Source organism: Protopterus annectens, chromosome 11.part0 (assembly GCF_019279795.1).
Source record: "Protopterus annectens isolate FY-2018-M chromosome 11.part0, PAN1.0, whole genome shotgun sequence".
Taxonomy (NCBI): Eukaryota; Metazoa; Chordata; order Ceratodontiformes; family Protopteridae; genus Protopterus; species Protopterus annectens.
Genome location: NC_056745.1, coordinates 1,362,093,875 through 1,362,109,833, shown reverse-complemented (window position 1 = coordinate 1,362,109,833; position 15,959 = coordinate 1,362,093,875).

Here is a 15,959-nt window from a genome sequence, read left to right as displayed (position 1 = left end):
TGATGCAAAGAAATGTGACCTTGAATGTTATACACGCAAAAGAAACTGGACATTTATGGATGAAGTGTAATGAATAAAAAAACTCACAAAAATAGTAAAAATAAGGTGAAGGATAAAGAACAAAATGGAAAAGATCTGGGAATAGAAATAGAAAAAAACTTAGAAAAAATGGATGATGATAAAAGAAATGTAGAAGAAGGGTTAATAGGAACTGATTCGGAAGTTGGTGATGAAGAAGATATAAGTTGGAAAGTGGTAAATGGAAAAAATAATTTTACTGGTAAAAAATAAAAGACAAAAAATAAATTTTAAAGGTATAAACTTGAAATGAACAGAAGAAAGGAAATGGATGACAAGTAATATATTTGAAAAAGTATGAGGAAAAATGATTTCCTTTAAATTAAGGAACAGAGAAAGTAATTAAAGAATTATTTCAATAAATGTAAACAGTATGGAAAATATAATGAAAAGGTTGGGGAATTTAAAGTGGTATAATAAATGTGAAATAGATATAATTTTTTTAGAAGACATAAGATTTTTAACAAATGAAGAAAGATTATAGACAGAAAAAATATGGGATGGAGAGATGATTTGGAATTTGGGAAATGAATAGTATTCAAGAATAGCAGTGCTTTGTAGAAGAGTAATGAAGATCCTGGCTGTTACATTAGTTAGAATGGGAAGACTAACCATTGTAGATTAACGATGGTAAGGAAAGGTTTATAGAATTAAAGCTTTATATGCTTATATTATCTGTAAGGAGAGGGAGAACTTATTTCAACACGTTAGATTATGTAGTAGCAAATATGAATATTATAATAACAGGAGATTTCAATCATGATTTAAGGGGCAATAGAAAAATGAATGGAAAAGAAGTAAGAAAAATGACAGAATTTATGAAATGTGGTAAACTGGTAATATGAAATAGAAAATTATGGATTTATAGAAGAGATGCACTAAATTCTGAGACTGATTATTTCATAATATCTGAATCAATAAATATAGCAGATGAAGAGGATCCTAGTCCTTAAACACTTGTCCAATATGGGCAGACTCAAAAAACTTCAGCTATTCTCTGTCTCATATCGCCTACATAGAGGCAATCTCTGCTTGACTTACAAAGCCATGTCTGACCCAGCTCTGTTAGAAATGCTATATCTAAAGAAATCCCAATCCCTCCACACCACATGCTCCAGAGACCTCAACCTCATTACCACGATCAACAGAACATGCTGGAGGGACAGGTTCATAACCCAGAGACTGCCCATGCTATGGAATGGACTTCCCATACATGTCAAGCAGAGCACCTCACTGGCCCTCTTCAAGAGAAATCTTGATGAGTGGATGGGAAATAGAAAATTCACCCCGGGGAGCACTCCAGTGCTCTACTTGACAGAGGCACTGGGAACTAAGGTCAGGTGGCAGGATGCCAGGGTAGTCCTATGGGCTAGGCTTGTAAAGGCTCCAGAGCCATTAGCCTAGTACACACCTGTGAACCTATAAGAAGCTGTTGTAATAGGATTTACAGACCATTTGACAATATGGATGGAAATAAATGAAAATAATCTATTAGAATAGGAAAGGGCAAATAAAAAATAAATGAAAAAGAATAGAATAAAAAAAATGAAAGGAATTAATTATACAATTATGGAGAGATCATGTCACTCTGAGGGCATTTTATGTTAGTTGGTCAGTATGGTGGATTATTTTTAAAAGAAAATATAAAAGGATTTTTTTTACAATGGCAGAGTAAGATAAAGACTGGAAAAGAAGGGTATGCAAAATATATAAAGATGTTTTTGAGAATTTAGAAAAAAATAAGACAGAGAATATTATGATAAAGAGAAAGAAGTTTATAAAGGAAACTATAAAACAATAAAGAATTACTATATAACCAAAGGTATTTACTGCAAGGGAAAAGGAAGACATATCAGCATATTTAACAAAATAGTGAAAGAGAATAGTAGTGTAATGAAAGGAATGAAAGAAAAGTGAAAGGTAAAAAGAAATCAATCTCAGATTATGGAAAATGTAAATCATGTAGAAAAAATGTTTTAAAAAGAATAGAACATAATAAAATATAGGAAGTCATTTTTTTCAGAACAAGTTAATAAGGAAGTTAAAAAAATAAATGAATTTTTATGAATTGGATAAAGTGCTTAAACAGTTAAACACAGATTTGGCGGCAGGTCCAGATGGAATCAGATTTGAAATATATAAAAATTAAGGAGAATGTTAGAAAGAATACTTATTATGTGTTTTGGTGGTTAAATGAAGTTTGAATCATAAGGAATTATGTAGTGAAATATTAAAATTCATATGGAAAAATGGAGAAAAATAAAATGTAAAGAATTGGAGACCAGTAGTTTTAAAAAATACAGATGATAAGATATTTATGAAAATAATGCAGAAAAGATTTGAAAATAAGATGGCTTATATAATGGAAGAAAGCCTGTATGGTATGAAAGGAAAAGGGTGTCAATAATTATTAATGATATTAAGAGAAATTGTGCACAATATCTTAAACAGAAGAGAACTTGTAAAACTTATGGTAGGCAATATTAATAAAGCTTTTGATTCAATAGAACATATGCTATTATGAAAATAAATTTAGATGATAATTTACTAACAAAATTAAAAAAGTTTGCATGATAACATATAGTAATATTAGAATAAGAATTTTGGTAAATAGGTGACCAAGTAAAGATATAGAAATGAGTAATGGTATGAGACAAGGATGCCCTATGAGAACTATTTTATTTGCCTTAGTTATGAATATAGTAGTTAATGAGGTTAATTGTAAATGAAAAATGCAAAATATGTATCACAAACAGGTGTAGGAATTCCAGTGTTAATGACATATGCAGATGATATTATTATAACAACTAAAATAATGTATGGATGAGAGAAGCTATACATTCTATAGTTTATTGTTTGAAAGAAAAAGGTATCATCATCATCATCATCAGCCCCCTTTTTCCCATTTTTCTACATGGGGTCGGGGTATTGTGTTAACTGTCGCCAGCTCTCTTGATTCAGTGCCACACTCCTGCCTTCTTCAACACTCATGCCTGACTGTTGCAGATCTTCTTTCACACAATCCATCCACCTCTTTGCTGGATGTCCTCGCTTCCTCTTACCTTCTTCCTGTTTGTCCCAGATCTTCCTCACCAGATTGTCTTCTGCTTTTCTACACATGTGCCCAAACCACTGTAATCTGTTCTCTTTGATCTTTCCTGCAATGGAGCTACTTTGGCTTCTGCTCTTACGTCCTCATTTCTTCATCTGTCCTGCAGTGTGCATCCTACCACCTTTCTCAGGCACTTCATTTCCATCACCTCTAGCTTCTTCAACTGTTCTGCCTTTACTACCCAGGTTTCTGAACCATACAGTAGTACTGGTCACACCACTGTCTTGTACACCTTACATTTCAGCTTCTTTGGCATTCTTCTGTCCTAGACTACACCTGATACTCTATGCCAGTTGGCTGCAGCCCCTCTGATTCTAGCTTTGACCACTTCATTCGGACTACCCTCTCCTCAACTACCCCTCCCAGATGCTTGAAGCTGTTTATCTGTTCCACTATCTTCCCTTCTATCTCTATTCTCAGCTTCTTCTGATTTCCCCAATTTGCTGCCATTACCACCATCTTATTTGTGCTTAGTTTCATCCCATGTGCCTTCAGATTTTCATTCCATTCTCCTATCCTTTGCTGAAGTTCTAGCTCAGAGTCTGCCTGTACTGCTACATTGTCTGCATACAGAAGCTTTGTTGATCTGTCCCCTCCAACCTGTCTGCTAATGTAGTCCATCACTAGTATGAACAGCAATGGGCTCAGAGCTGTCCCCTTATGTACACCCACTCCCACCGGGAACCCCTCTGTGAGGCCAAACACTGTTTGTACTTGAGTCATTGGGTACTTGTACATAGCCTGCACTAATTCTACCACTGTTTTTGGGACTTCAAACCACCCCAGTACTGCCCAGATCAGCTTTCTTGGGACCTTGTCATATGCTTTCTCCAATTCTAGGAATGCCCAGTTTGACTCTCTCCTCATCCCTAGCTTCTTCTCAGGTATCTGTCTCACTGCAAACATCAGGTCAGTTGAGCTGCATCTTGATCTGAATCCAAATTGCTCATCTCCCATCTTACATTCTACTACTCTGCATATCCGTTTATCAGTCACCCTCTCCAGAACTTTCATGCAATGTGATAGGAGTTTGATGCCTCTGTAATGTCCACAGTTGTGGATGTCCCCTTTGATCTTGTACACTGGCATGAGTATGCTTATTCTCCAGTCATCTGGGATATACCTTTCTATCCACACTGTTATTAGTACCCTCAGGAGCCATTTCTCCCCTATCTCATCCAGCATCTTTATCATATCTGCTGTGATCTCATCTGAGCCTGCTGCTTTCCTTGACTTCATCTTCCTTAGTGCTATCCTTACTTCTTCTAGGGTGGGCTCCTCTTCTTCTTTCATCGTAGGCTGTTTCTGGGGCAGTACAGTTTCTGTGGGGTTTTCTTCATTCAGAAGCTGCTGGAAATACTCCTTCCTCTGGACTGGTGAGCAGGTTGTTGCTGGTATCCCTTATGAAGGGTGTCTGACTATCTTCTTTATCTTTCTGCCTTTGCCTTGCAACCTGATACAGATTCTTTGTGCCCCTTACTGAGTCACTTTCCAGAAGTTGGTACAGTGCCTCCAATGCCCTATTCTTTGCTATCTTAGCTTCTTTGTTAGCCAACCAGTAGTCCTTCCTAGCCTGGTCAGTTTTTTCTGTCTCCCACTTCTTCCTGCACTCCTTCTTTCTTTTGATGACTTCCTGGACTTCTGCATTCCACCACCAGTTTTCTTTATGTACATTATTTCCATACCTGTTTCAGCACATACCTGTTTCAGCCACATATCTTTTCTGTAGTCCTAACACATGCTGCCATTTTTCTTCAACTCCACCTATTTCCTCCTCTTGTTGGGGTGCTAGAGCCCCAAGTAGTTCCTTGAATTGTTGTACTTTCTCTCCAGTCAACTTCCAGGTCTTCAGCCTGGTCTCTGTTGACCTTAGAGGCTTCTCTGACCAATGCTTGAACTGATTGTGGCAACTAGTGGTTTATGCTGTGGGCCGACTATTTCAATGGGGGTGACTTTGCAATCATGGATTCTACCCCAGTGCCTTTTACTTAGTAGGAGGAAGTCTACCTGAGTTGCCTGTTGACTACTCTTGTATGTGATTTTGTGACTATCTCTCTTGCTGAACAATGTGCTGGGTACTATCAAGCCATTTGCCAGACAGAAGTCTAGAATGGTTTCTTCTTCTTTTTATTCCTGTTGTCCTACCATGTGGGCCCAGGCAGTCCTCATATCCTGTTCTGTCTGTCCGATATGTGCATTCAAGTCCCCCATTATCAACACCAATTCATGTTGTTCTGCTTTATCTAGTAGGTCCTGCAACTGCTGTCTGAATGCACTCTTCCTCACTATCACAAGTGGGGTGTAGGCTGAGATTATGAATACTATCATTACACTGGAGTCTGACTGCCATGAGTCTGTCATTAACTCTAATGCTATCCCTTACTGCCTTCTGAAGCCTCTCTCGCACCACAATTCCTACACCATTTCTAGGCTGCCCTCCACCTGAGTAGTAGACTCTGGATCCCAAGTCAAATGGCTTTCTCATCTCTTGGATACATAGGATTGTATCACAATGTCATCCACTTCCAAGCTGTCAGTGAACCTACATTAAGCATAGCAATTTTCAGTTCATGTTTGGCAGGTTGGTTGGTTTTACATCCAGCTTTCTCTCAACAGAGCTGTCCCAGGTAACCCAGCTTGGGCAGCTAAACACCAGCCAGCCAGTTGCTTATTGATCCTTTATGGTGGGCACACACTGGCGAATAGGGGTACATATACCCCTCCCACTGTTAGTAAGGGTCCCTGGTGTGGGTCAGAGTAGGCTGGGTCCTCCTAGAGCCAGAGTGGCTAGCCCTGCCCAGGCGCACAGTCTGCGATCTGTATTAGGTACTGCACACCACAGTAGATGCCCAAAGTGGTTGGTCTGTACAACTCTTCCCCCTATACGGCACCATGTAGAGTATGTGCTGTTGCCCACAGCTCCATTCATTGCTGAGTTTGAGATGGAAACACTCAGCATGTTTTTTAGACATGGGAGAAACCCCACGGAGACACAGGGAGGACATGCAAACTCCAAACAGGCATTGGTAGGAGGTCAGGATCAAACCTTGTACCTTGTGCATGGGAGGTGAAGACCTTAACCACTAAGCCATCTGGTCTCTAAGGGATGTCATGAAATAAATATAAAAGCAAAGGAATGAGAGATACTATAAAAATAGCAGGTATACCATTTACAATGAAATATAAATATAAATTTTGGTAAAAAGGGAATAGAACACAATGGAAAAAAATATTTTTAAAGGAACTGAAAGCTTATCCCCTGTGGAGGGTTAAGCCTAAAATAGGATGAAGATCACCTCGGGGCGGTCATATGGTGGAGGCCTTGTGAATAGAGTCCTGTGACAGCTCTGGTCTATCTGGCTTTCGCTGGTCCCTCCTCTTTGCTGTACCTTAAGAGTATGGGACCAGCTGTCCAGCTATGCTAGTTCGATGTTCTTTGTTGGTTTAAAGGTAGATACGGAGTGGAACTTGAATGTTTTCTCCTTGAAAACCAATAAAGGATCTTTAAGCTCTACATCAGCATATTTTTTGACTGCCTAGACTCCACTGTAGAAACGTTCTTAAGAATTATTTCACAGATGAGAAACTCCAGGTGAAACAAAAAGCTGCTCCGAACGAGGCTTCAGCAATAGACCTTTCCACCAACGAAGACCATCAAACAAATAACTGGCATAGCTGGACAGCTGGTTCCATACTCTTAAAGTACATCAAATCAGAGGGACCAGTGAAAGCCAGATACACCAGAGCTATCACAGGACTCTATTCACAAGACCTCCTCCATATGCCTGTCCCGAGGTGATCCTCATCCTCTTTTAGGCTTAACCCTCCACAGAGGGTAAGTAAGAATTTCTGAATCAGCTAGTTTATTCCCCCCATCAACGGAGGGGCAATTCTCATGACCTGGGCTACCATTTATGATCTGACTCCTAAATATAAGTATGAACATTTTTGGGAAATAACTATAAGAAATATAAGAATAAAAGAATGTTTTAATGAAGAAACAGTGAATTATCAAGAAAAGATGAAATGTGGAAGATGAAGATTAGTGAAACAGAAGAAGACTGAAAAACATAGTATAAAAATTTAATGAGACAGTATTATTTTGTTAATCCATAGGAAAAGTGTACATATGAAAAGCAGTAAAAGAAAGAAAGAAATGGTGTAGTAATAAAGTAGAATGTCAAGATTTTTTATGGAGACTGTGAATAAAATACTACCAGTAAAAGTTAATATGCCATGTAAAAAGGTAAATGACAAAATATGTTTACATTGTGGTGAAGAAGAAACCACAGAAAACATTTTTTTTAAATGAAAGACAGTAAAAAAATGTGGGAAAATGAGCAAATTTTTGGGGAGATTTTAAGGACAGTTATAGTATAAATATGGATGTGACTGAATATGGGTATTATAAAAATGGAGGCTAAGAATCAAAAATAAGATTGGATAAAAATTGTATTTTGTAGTATGGGTATTATGGAATGAGACAATAACTGAAATCTTATTAAATGGGAAATGAATATTGTCAATAATATTAAGAAAAGTTAAGATAGTGGTTGTGGAAAAAGGAGTGGGGATCTAATATAATTAAGAATGTCTAAGAATGATTAACATAGAAATGATAGGGTATGTATACAAAATTTAAATTATGCAAATAATTGTGTAATTTCTGTAAATATGTACATGTATACATATGTAAAAAATGTAAATATGTACATAATGTGTTACAGTGGATATAAAAAGTTTACACACCCCTGTTAAAATGCCAGGTTTTTGTGATATAAAAAATGAGACCATAATAAATAATTTCAAAACTTTTCCCACCTTTAATGCGACCTATAAGCTGTACAATTCAATTGAAAAACAAACAAATCTGTTAGGGGAAAAATATAAAAAAATAAAAAACATACAATACGCTAGTTGCATAAGTGTGCACACCCTTAAACTAATACTTTATTGTGTGTGCACACCCTTAAACTAATACTTTGTTGAAGCACCTTTTGAGTTAATTACAGCATTCAGTCTTCTTGGGTAGGAGTCTATTAGCATGGCACGTCTTGACTTGGCAATATTTGCCAACTCTTTCTTGCAAAAGGGCTCTAACTCTGTCAGATTGGAAGGGCATCTCTTGTGCACAACCCTCTTCAGGTCACCACACAGATTTTCTATTGGATTTAGGTCTAGGCTCTGGTTGGGCCCTTCCAAAATTAAAATTTTCTTCTGGTGATGCCATTCTTTTGTTGATTTGCATGCATGCTTGGGGTCCTTGTCGTGTTGAAAGGTGAAATTCCTCTTCATCTTCATCTTTCTAGCAGATGCCTGAAGGTTTTGGGCCAAAAGTGACTGGCATTTGGAACTGTTCATAATTCCTTCCACCTTGACTAAAGCTCCAGTTCCAGCTGAAGAAAAGCAACCCCAAAGCATGATACTGCCACCACCATGCTTCACTGTGGGGATGGTATTCTTTTGGTGATGCGAAGCATTGTTTTTGCGCCAAACATACCTTTTGGAATTGTGGCCAAAAAGTTCAACCTTGGTCTCATCAGACTATAACACATTTTCTCACATGCATTTAGGAGACTTGATGTATTGTTCTGCAAATTTTAGCCTTGCCTGGATGTTTTTTTGTGTAAGAAAAGGCTTCCTTCTTGCAACCCTACCCCATAGTCCAGACATATGGAGAATATGGGAGACTGTTGCTGCATGTAGTACACAACCAGTACTTGCCAAAAATTCCTGCAACTCCTTCAGTGTTGCTGTAGGTCTCTTGGCAGCCTCCCTGATCAGTTTTTGTCTTGTCTTTTCATCAACTTTGGAGGGACGTCCAGTTCTTTGCTACGTCACTGTTGTCCCATATTTCTCCACATTTTGGTGACCGTCTTCACTGTGTTCCATGGTGTATCCAGTACTGTGGAAATATTTTTGTACCCTTCTCCTGACTGGTACCTTTCAACAATGAGATCCCTTTGATGCTTTGTAAGCTGTCTGCGAACCATGGCTTTTGCTGTAGCAGGCAGCTGAGTAAATATCAGGAAAATCCTACTAGGACAGCTGAACTTTATTTGGGGTTAATCAGAGTCTTTTTAATTGATGGCAGTTGTTTACCCAAGAAGACTGAATGCTATAATAAAATCAAAAGGTGTTTCAACAAAGTATTAGTTTAAGGGTGTGGACACTTATGCAACTAGCATATTGTACGTTTTTTCTTTTTTATATTTTTCCCCTATACCCTAACAGATTTGTTTGTTTTTCAATTGAATTGTGCAGGTTTTAGGTCACATTAAAGGTGGGAAAAGTTTTGAAATGATTTACTCTGGTCTGATTTTTTTATATATCACAAAAACGTGGCATTTTAACAGGGTTGTGTAAATTTTGTATATCCACGGTATGTAAATAAAGGACCCCTGCTCTTTTCAATAGTCACTGTTTGATATTTACAAACAGGTGGGGCCTCAGGTTAATGTCTCATCCAAAGGATGACACACTCAGGAGTGCAGCACCCCCTTGATGATGCACTGAAGTATCAGCAATTGATCTGCCTGGTGTGGGAATAGAACCCACAGCCTTCTACACCAAAGACAAGTGTAGTACCTGTTACATCACTGACACTGGATACATTATTTACACAATTATTTCCATAGCAATTATTGCTTTTGAAAACAATTCCTGTATTCTCCTTATTTATAATTGTTCATGTTTTTAAAAATCTATTAATTTCTTGGGAGTTTTTCTCCTTGGGTTCCATCTGAAAATTCAAGTTATTCAGTCAATCAGTATGAAGTTTCAGTTTATATAACAGTTTATATAACAATTTATACACATTGAATAGAAGCCAAACAGTCTCAGTCTTATAGGTTCATAGGTTCATAGATGTGTACTAGGCTAATGGCCCCGGAGCCTTTACAAGCCTAGGCCATAGGATTACCCTGGCATCGTGCCATCCGACCTTAGTTCCCAGTGCCTCTGTCGAGTAGAGCACTGGAGTGATCCCCGGGGTGAATTTTCTATTTCCCATCCACTCATCAAGATTTCTCTTGAAGAGGGTCAGTGAGGTGCTCTGTTTGACATGTATGGGAAGTCTATTCCATAGCATAGGCAGTCTCTGGGTTATGAACCTGTCCCTCCAGCACGTTCTGTTGATTGTGGTAATGAGGTTGAGGTCTCTGGAGCATGTCATGCGGAGGGATTTGGATGTATTTAGATGTAGCATTTCTAACAGAGCTGGATCAGGCATGGCTTTGCATGTCAAGTAGAGATCGCTTATAAGTAGGCAATATGAGACAGAATAGTTGGAGTTTTTGGAGTCTGCCCATATAGGACAAGTGTTTAAGGCAGAATCACTGTTCCGAAAAGTGTTTAAGGCCTAGGATCCTCTTTGTGAGGTACTTTTGTGGCCTCTCCAGTTGTTGCAGGTGTCTGGTGAGGTACATGCCAAATGGGGCATTGTACTCAATGATTGGCCTAATGAGGGAAGAGTAGAGGGAAACAATGACCTCTTTCTTCCTGGAAGCAAAACCCTTAGTAATGAGATGTGCCACATAGAAGGACTTTCTGACCACAGCGGTAATGTGGTGGTCAAAAGAGAGGTTGCTGTCAACCTGTGTTCCCAGATCTCTTATTTATTTATTTAATTTATTTTACATTTGTTGCCCTGGAGAGTCCAACTGGATTACAAGTCCATTTTTAGTGGAGGCTTGGGGAGAAAAGCTCCAAGAGAATTTTTTTTACAAAACATAGCTTTAAGGACACTTAAATGGTACCTCCTATACCGAGCCAACAGATATTGACAATATACTGGCCGACAGATTCAGTGCCAACTTTACCCCTCTCCTCCCAAAGGACCAATCACAATACCAGTAGATTGCCAGGCACCCAGTATTACTGCTGCACAGGTTAAAACAGCACTGTCCAAGGCCAAGAATACAGCTTATATGGGACCTGACAATATCCTTGGCTGTGTTCTACATGAACTACAGAGGGAACTGGCACCTCACCTGTGTGCCCTGTTCAATCACACCTTATAATGCCTTCTGTGTTCAGTGGACTACCATCAATGTGGTAATTCATGGTAACTGAGTTTTTCCCAAAGGGGATGATGACACATTTTTTGGCAGTGAGCTTAAGCCTTGGTTCTGACACCAGTCGTTGGTTTCAGTGAGGCCTTTCTGTAGGATGTCGGCATCACTTGAGAGTTAATAATGGCTCTCAACTTGAAATCATCTGTGAACTTTGTCAGCCAGAGTCCCTTCATGTTGGCCTGAACTTCTGAGAAGTAGATACCAAACAGGAGAGGACCCAGAACCTATCCCTGTAGGACCCCACTTGTGACTGGTCAGCAATCTGACTTGGAGTCAGCTACTTTCACACTGTGGGTTCTATCTGTGAGCCAGTTTGCAACCCACCTAGTGATATAGGGGTTGCTGACTAGCTTAGTGAGTTTTTATATGCTTCTTGAGTGGGGAATGGCATCAAAGGCCATGGCCAGATCAAGGTAGGCTGCATGAACCACCTTGCCTTCAACCACATCTCTGGTAACTGATTCAAAGAAGTTGGACAGGTTGAGCAGGCATGATCTACCCTTCACAAAACCAAACTGTGTGAGATCCAGAGTTTGGAAATTCCCTATAGCCTTGTTTCTTAGGTCCATGATGATGCATTCCATAGGTTTGCATATCAGACTTGTCAGGCTAATGGGGTGATAGTTCTCAGGGTCTGTAGTCACTCCTCCTGTAGCAGTGTGCCATTTGCAATCAATGCAGTTGGCCTCTTAATAAATGCATTAGTTTGCATGCTGGCAGTGTGCATGATGACAACATACACACATGTCCTATCGCCAGTGTCCCTTTCAGCATGGTGAATATCAAGAGGGGCATCTAATTTATAAAAGTAACAATCAGTATATGTTTTCTTCTAGGTGTTTAGTGTCCCCTTCCAGAAAAGTATTGTACTGGCAGTGACGTAGGACACCTGCTTCAACCACAACTGATGAAAGCAGCAAGGCATCCACATACATCAGTAGAACATTGTTATAATGTCACCTAAGGCTACACCCGTGCTACTGTGGAACGTATAGCTAGGCTACCCATGACATGCTTCACTTGCAATGACATTAAAAGAAAGGCCATGGCTCTCAACCTCTGACCACAAGAATCAGGGACAAAGCCAAAACTAGCTTGGGGGCAAAGGCCCCCAAAAGGGACAGATTTGTAAAAGCTGCTCATATAGTGGGACAGCTGTTAGAATAAGATGTTTTAAATTAGTATGCATTTTCTGAAATATAGGAAGTCTGAAATTCATATGTCATTATTCAGTGATTGCAGTCCCCTACAATTTGCCAGAAAAACACAACTACAACGAGGCACAGACCAAAAATATGAAGCAAAAAAAAATTTGGACATTCCGCATAATACTGGACAGTTCAGATGTATGGAAGAAGCACAGCAGTATGTACCTGACATGGTAAACAAGATGTTTGCGATGCCTGCCATTTTGTAAAATTAGATTGTAGGGAGGCAGGATGCCCAGACTCTGCCCATGAAACTGATTTTATACCAGCTCTTATACCAGCCATCATAACTTCAGCAATGTCTGACAAGAGATGAGAGCAGTGGAAGACTCCCCTCTGTAGATGTCAAACCTTGTGCAGGTTACCAGAAAAGCAGCAATGATTAATACAGACATACTTATCATGTCAATAGATGAGTGGTAGAGTCACACAGATCATTAAGATGTATGTACAGTAGTTACAATGCTGAGAACAGAGTGTATGGTGTGATACATGGTCTGTTTGCATTGTGCATCAGGCTATTACCACACAGCAACACAAATGGAAGAGAGCCACCCTGGTTATCCATCACCATTTGCAAAGATGATGGGTGACGTATCACATATAGCAGTTAAGCTATAGATGTCACAATATTGTTATTGTTCATAGACAAGTACTTGGCTAACTGCCCTTGTGGACCATTATAAGCCTGACCAATTTTCTTGTGTTGTGAATCAAACCCTGTATCTCTTGTTTGTAAGGTAAACACCTTAACCATTATACCAAACTCCAACACTAACTCTGCCTTGTTAAACTGATTTCCATACATGCATGCAGGATGACCTGCACATTTTTTGGCTGAGTTATTTATTGTGTAACTAATGAGTGTCTTCAAAACTGAGTGTTTCTGAATCACTTAATGAAGTATTTCCAAACGAAGGTGCTCTTGAGCAACTCACATTAGTGTTAGTCCATGTTTTGTGCCACTGGATGATACCTTGTATATCTATACATGAAACTACTCACCTATACTTACATATACTTACCTGACCAGTGCATGTGTCATTCCGAAAATTGGGTGGCATGCCTCATATTCTATATGCTATATTTGATACTACCTTTGTCTTTGTTTTGTGATTTATTCTATCATTATAAGGCTTTGAATAATAGTATACTGACACACTTGTATGTAAGGGGTTGCCTGTGTGGGTATGATCCCTTGTTGGATACATAATACTAACCTCTGTCATGTATCAGTATATTTTATCTGCACAATTATGACTCATGTGGCTATAGCTGGTATATGTGTGTATTGTTCTTTAATTTATACATGCATTTGACAGTGTTATTCATCTGATTAGTGGTACTTATATATATATATATATATATATATATATATATATATATATATATATATATATAGAGTCTTTGTTGTTGAGTCTTTCTGCTTTTCCCGGTTAGGGGCCGCCACAGCGGAACTCCGGTCCGCTAATAATTGGTAGTTGAATTTTACATGCCGAGTTACCAGCCCTGAAGCACAACCTTCAACGAAGGTACGCCCATTCATGCATGTCTCCACGCAGAAGACGCTCTATCTGAGAATCGAACCGGACAGCATCTTACTGTGAGGTGAATATATATATATATATATATATATATATATATATATATATATATATATATATATGCCATCACTTGTGGTATATTTCTGCTGAACTAGCTACATTAAATCTGGGTGTTTGGGTTACTTTAGCCATACCACTTATTGCGTTCCTGTTCATCTGTGATATTTACTTTATTGTAGCAGATATCTTTTTTTCATTTTTTTACCCCTTTTGTTTGTTCTCCATCTATAGCTGCACTAGATCTATTCCTATTGTTCCATTTTCACCTTAGTGTACCTGGTTCTACAACACATGGATTGACACTGCATCTCCAGCAGGTAGGAATGGGATGTAGATTGGAGTGGAACAGCTGGCAGCATCACACATGCTGTCTTGCACAGCAGCATTTTTTCATATGCCCTAACTACATGGAGCTACTGGCATTACATACATCACTGCAGATGGTGTCAGCTCCAGTCCCATGCTTATGCCAAAGTTTTAATAACAATCTTCCACACAATTAAAGCACTGCCTCCATCACCAGGTGCATGTCCAATTGCAGGTAGAACCTGACCCTCTTTTGCAGAGTGGGCAAGCCAATAGCTTTGGTTCTTCTTACCCCACACCCCCATCTAGCCCCACCACTATCCAAGAAAATAATCAGACTCAGGCTGTCTGGGTCACAGTCAGGGTTCCATCCCTCTATGCTATGGATCCAGAACAGCAGATCTAGTGCCAGATAATCTATAGTATTTATTGTTTGTTTTTTGACAGACTGCGCAGTGGAAATATTCAAAAGGGAATCATTTTAGCCACTAGACAGGTTCACAAGGACAAAAACATACACCATAATTTTAATATTAAACAGTTTCCAAAAGTGGCTTTGTGAGATTTATATGACATTAAAAACAGCTATATTAATGCCATACAATGAATAAAAGACATATATCAAAAGACACATGCCAAAGGTTACAATGTTTGCTAACAGAGAATAGCAGACATTTAAAGTATAAACTATATACATATTGGGACAAAAGGAAATACTGCCAGCACAGCTAGCTGGAATTTTGTAAATAATTCTATGTTGTTGGTGAATATCGAAATGATTTATGCAAGATGCTTGTGTTACAATTGTATTAGAAATGTATGTCATGTGTATATCAAACTGCTCTGTACAGACGTTTGCATTACAAAGTATTTGTAAAGGTGCTGTGTTTAAAATGTATCCACAGTGTGCCCTACTGGAAGAGAACAGAAATGTACATACACTATTGTAACTGTTTAAATGTATATATTTTAATAGTGGAAACTGGGATACAGGAGGTTAACCTCAGTCTAGTAAACATTAGAAAAATACCTGAAATTAAATTACTTTATAGGATTCAATAAAGAGGCTATCTCTAAACTTTTCAATGCAGCTAGAGACATACAGTCTGTGCTAGGAAGCTTTGTATATTGTCCTTGGAGTAAACTAATTGCTAGTTTTGAAGCATGAAGGAATGCAATTGTTTTATGACTTCCAACATCTGCCAAATATCTTTGGAAAAGCTCTTGTCTGTATATTTTTAGAGGTAGATGCTAAATGCTGCCAGCTTCTAGCAATGGGGGTTTTGGCCTGGGAACTAGAAGTCAGATGACCAGAAATGGTGTAATTCTGCAAGCCATCCCAGCAGTAATATTTTAGATATTAATTTGAGAAGTCTGTTAGTGAGACAGAGCATTCTCTATTCGGTCTTGGGCCTGACAAGAACCATTCACCACAACATTTGCTTTGCTCTGATGAAATAAGTTTCTAGGGAACAATATAACTCTCTTAGATACAGTAGAAAAAAATCAGCATGACCACCACAGCTGATAGCATCCAAGCTTTTAATAAATAAAACAAAGATAAGCACTTTTGCAT